The sequence below is a fragment of the Lynx rufus genome, unplaced genomic scaffold, assembly GCF_022079265.1.
Source record: "Lynx rufus isolate CCGP_SWC_20201006 ecotype Redwood Valley unplaced genomic scaffold, mLynRuf1.p SCAF_4, whole genome shotgun sequence".
Taxonomy (NCBI): Eukaryota; Metazoa; Chordata; class Mammalia; order Carnivora; family Felidae; genus Lynx; species Lynx rufus.
In genome coordinates, this window is record NW_025814856.1 from 162,583,396 (window position 1) to 162,588,431 (window position 5,036).

The following is a 5,036-nucleotide window of genomic DNA, read 5'->3' on the forward strand; positions in this document are numbered from 1 at the left end:
CCGGCCCTCCTCCCCGTCCTCCTCCGCGCGCCCCGCGGCTCGCGCGTTTAAAGCTCCGAGCCCTAACGTGAGGTGCCCCCTTCTGATTGGCTGCGCTGCAGCCACCAATCAGCGGCTGCCACTCGGTTTGCCGGGAGCGCACAGGCTGAGAGAGGGAGTGAGGGAGAACAAAGGCGGCGGGCCAGGGCCAGGGGGGCGGGGCCGGGCTGCGCATTGGGGCGCGATTGGCCGTCGGCGCGCTGGGCGGGGTGGAACCTGGGAATGTGGGGCGGGGCGGGGCTCCGGGTCCCTCAGCTGAGCTTGGCAGGAAGAACACGTGTCCTCAGAGGAGCTCCAGGGAGAAGGGCAGTTCCTAAAACCAGCCCGATAAGAGGAGGGTTGAGGTCGAAGCAGCAGAGGGGACTGAGCCAGTTCTGTTAATGGGAAAAGAAGGGAAAGTGGCTCTTGAGTCTGCTCTTTGTTCGTGGGCTTCTCAGTTTTTTTGTGTGTGTATGAGCAAATAAAAGTTTGCATTTTTTCCCCCTGGGTTAAAACATATATTGAGCTGGGGAGCGGGGATGAATATGCAGTAAAGGTAATCCAGACCTAAGAGTTCTGGAAGCTGCTCTCTACGGTTTCATCTGTGAACAGACCATCAGTTGCTTGTCCAAACTTTGTCTCATGTTGTTTATTGCTCTTGTGATTTTCAGCAAAGGTGCAATACCAGGTAGGCAATCTAGTGGCTTACATATATCTAAATATGGTCCAAGTTTTCCCTCTTGACAACTGAAAAGAAGAAAATTAGGTTAAAATAATTTTTGTAAAAAAAAACATAATAATTTTTGTATGCCAGACCTGTGGTTTGAGATTTCTTCCACATGTGAGGATCAGTATGCCTAAAGAATTAAAGAAGACAAATTGGGGAGGGGAGGGGACTGTAGTCCAGGAGAATTTTTCTGTGTGTACAGATTACGTTAGGAAGAAAGAAAGCTGGCTACTTACAGGCTTTATCATTTAGACAATTTTAATTTAAAAATTTTTATTGAATTCCTATCAATCTGATGGTTCTCTCAATTTTGTAGGGCAGAAAGACATTCTGCAACTAAGTATACACTCAATGACTTATTAGAATGCTATTAGTGTAGAATATTGAATAATTCAATATCATTTTATTTTTATGTATTTATTTTTTAATTCCAGTATATTTAACAGTGTTGTATTAGGTGTATAATATAGTAAATCAACAATTCTATACACTACATGATTCTCATCAACTAGAGCCCACCCAGAATTTTTGTCTTTCATGGCAATTTTCTACAGATCTATATTTTAAAGAAGTTTTTTCAATGTTTATTTTTGAGAGAGAGAGAGACAGAACATGAGTGGGGGAGGGGGGAGAGAGAGAGAGAGAGAGAGAGAGAGAGAGAGAGAGAGAGAGAGATGGAGACACAGAATCCGAAGCAGGCTCCAGGCTCTGAGCTGTCAGCACAGAGCCCAGTGCAGGGCTCGAACTCACAAACTGTGAGATCATGACCTGAGCTGAAGTCCGATGCTCAACCAACTGAGCTACCCAGGCACCCCTCTATAGATCCATATTAAACTGAGAGGAAAGAGAGCTCCATGTGCCTGGATGTGGGACAAATACAACCAATTTCACTAAGAATCTCTATTGACACAAGGTATGAAAGGAAACGTTTCAAAATGCAGTATGAACATCTGTGTGTGTGTGTGTGTGTGTGTGTGTGTGTGTGTGTGTAGTCAGTATCACATTACTTGTGAAACTAAACACATTCCTTTTTTAAATGTTTACTTATTTTTGAGACAGAGAGAGACAGAGCACAAGTGGAGGAGAAGAAGAGAGAGAGAGAGAGGGAGACACAGAATCTGAAGCAGGCCAGACTCTGAGCTGTCAGCACAGAACGAGATGCGGGGCTCAAACTCACAAACAGAGATATCATGACCTGAGCCAAAGTCGGATGCTTAACTGACTGAGACACACAGGGGCCCCTAAATACATTCTGTTTTAAAGCATTTGTAGTATAGGGGTGCCTGGGTGGCTCAGTGGGTTAAGCGTCCATGTCTTAATCTCAGTGTTGGGAGTTCAAGCCCCACACTGGGGAATTCATTTCCACAAATACCTGCTTATTCAGCCAGATATCGTAACCAGAGATACACCTGTGTGTAATTTCCTATCCTACATTTTAAACTTAATATTACATTATAATCATTTTTCCCATACTGTTATCTTGTCTTCCTGGAGAACTGTGCTTTCTCTTGAAGGGTCTGCCTTTAACTAAGAAGATGAGAGATGGAGAAGAGGTCCTGGGCCCACACTCAGGACGCTGTTAGTTGCCTGAGAATACCCACCATACTCCTTCAATTCATTCTGTGCATCGTTAGGACACTGTACTTAGATTCTATCATTACATTTTAGGGTATAACGATATTTCAGCAGCTGCGGATGAGACTGCTTTTGATATGTTTCAAAATAGGGAAACATTCACACATGCAGGTGTGGCCAACCATTGAAAGTAAGGCCAAGTTGACATTTTTTGGCAGGAGGTTGTCTGTGACAAGACATTCTTTCCAAGTTTACAGAAAGAGGTAACTGGCACAGTTATTTCTTGGTTAAGCCAATGGTCTTGGCCACTATTTCTCATTGTTCTAAGGTGAAGGAATTCTTAAGATGGTTTAAGAGTCAAACTAAGATTATTCCCTTAGTATTTAAATTTTGCTGTCACCAAATGCTAGAAGGTTCCAGGCATTTGGTAGCTGTTACTAAAAAGACATTACTGGTATTTGTGGAAATTAAACAGTAAGAGTTAGGGGCGCCTGGGTGGCTCAGTCAGTTGGGCGTCTGACTTTGGCTCAGGTCATGATCTTGTGGTCTGTGAGTTCAGGCCCTGCGTCGGGCTCTGTGCTGACAGCTTGGAGCCTGGAACCTGCTTCGGATTCTGTCTCCATCTCTCTCTGCCCCTCCCCCACTCTCACTGTGTCTCTCTCTCTCTCAAAAATAAAATAAAAACATAATAAGCAAATAAACAAACAGGAAGGGTTAAATTAAAGATATAATAAGTTTATATTACAGACAAAAACTACTGTATTTGTTGTGAAAGGGTAGGAGTAGAGGCTCTGGAGTTATATTACATGGTCTTAAGGTTAGACCCGACCACTTTATTCACTCATTCAATATTTATTAAGTACCTACTATGTGCCAAGTAGTTATCAGTGTGCAATCTTCCATTTGCTTTGTAATATTTTATGCTATTTTAAAGTACATTTTATTTTTTTTATTTTTTTTAATGCTTATTTATTTTTGTGAGAGAGAGACAGAGCATGAGTAGGGGAGGGGCAGAGAGAGGAGACACAGAATCTGAAGCAGGCTCCAGGCTCCGAGCTGTCAGAACAGAGCCTGATGCCGGGCTCAAACCCACTAACCGTGAGATCATAACCTGAGCTGAAGTTGGACACTTAACTGACTGAGCCACTCAGGTGCCCCCAAAGTACATTTTAAAAATTTCAAATTCCTACTGTTCATTGCAAATATATGGGGGTACAATCGATTTTTTGTATTGACCTTGAATAATGAAGCCTTACTAACCTCACGATAGTTTTGGTAGCTTTGTTGTAGATTCCATTGGATTTTCTACATAAATCATATCCTCTGCGAATAAAGACAGTTTACTTCTTTTTCATTATAGATGCCTCTCATTTCTTTGCCTTTCCTTATTCCACTGGCCAGAACCTCCAGTACAATGTTGGAAAGAAGTAGTAAGAGTGAATATCCTTGTCTTGTTCCCGATTTTAGGGAAATAATTCAGCCTTTCCCATTATATAGGATGTTAGCTATAGATTTTTAGTAGATGCCCTTTATCAGGTTGAGGAAGTTCCCTTCTGATTCCTAGTTTTCTGGAAGTTTTTTGTTTTTTAATTAGGAATGGTTTTTCTTCTTTAGTCTTTTCATATAGATTTTTATATTGATTTTCTTTTTTTATGTTTATTTTTGAGAGAGAGAGAGAGAGAAAGTGCAAGTGGGGAGGGGCAGAGAGAGGGGGACACAGAGGATCCAAAATGGGCTCTGCACTGACAGCAGAGAGCCCGATGCTGCGCTCGAATTCATGAACCACAAGATCATTACCTGAGCCAAAGTCTGATGCTTAACCAACTGAGCCACCCCGGTGCCCCAATATAGTGATGGATTTTCAAAAATTAAACCAACCTTGCATTCCTGAGACAAACTGCACTTGGTCATGATGTATTATCATTTTTACATATTGTTGGATTTCATTTACTAAAATTTTATTGAATTTATACATCTATGTAAAAGGGATATTTTTGATGTCACATAATGTTGGCCTCATAGAATGAATTGGGAAGTGTTTGCTCTCAGTTTTTTGGAGGAGTTTTGATATATTTTTCTTTCTTAAATGTTTGATAAAATTTTCTAGTGAAGTTTTCTTTGTGGGAAAGATTGTAAGCATAAATTCAATTCCTTAATAGACATAGGGCTATTCAGGTTTTCCATTTCTTCTTGGGTGAGCTTTGATAGTTAATGGGAATTTCCCCATTTGACATAAGTTATCAGATTTATTGGCATAAAGTTCATAATATTCTTTTCTTTTCTTTTTTTTTCAACGTTTATTTATTTTTGGGACAGAGAGAGACAGAGCATGAACCGGGGAGGGGCAGAGAGAGAGGGAGACACAGAATCGGAAACAGGCTCCAGGCTCCGAGCCATCAGCCCAGAGCCCGACGCGGGGCTCGAACTCACGGACCGCGAGATCGTGACCTGGCTGAAGTCGGACGCTTAACCGACTGCGCCACCCAGGCGCCCCCATAATATTCTTTTCTTATATGTTAAGTAACTATAGAATCTGTAGTGAGGTCACCTCTCAGTGCTATGTTGATAATTTTTGTCTTCTCTCTTTTTTTATTAGTCTGGCTAGAGATTTATAAATTTTATTGGGCTTCTCAAAGAATCAGTTTTTGGTTGCATCGATTTTTCTTTTCTGTTCCACTGATTTCAGCTCTAATATTTATTTCTTTTCTTCAGCTTA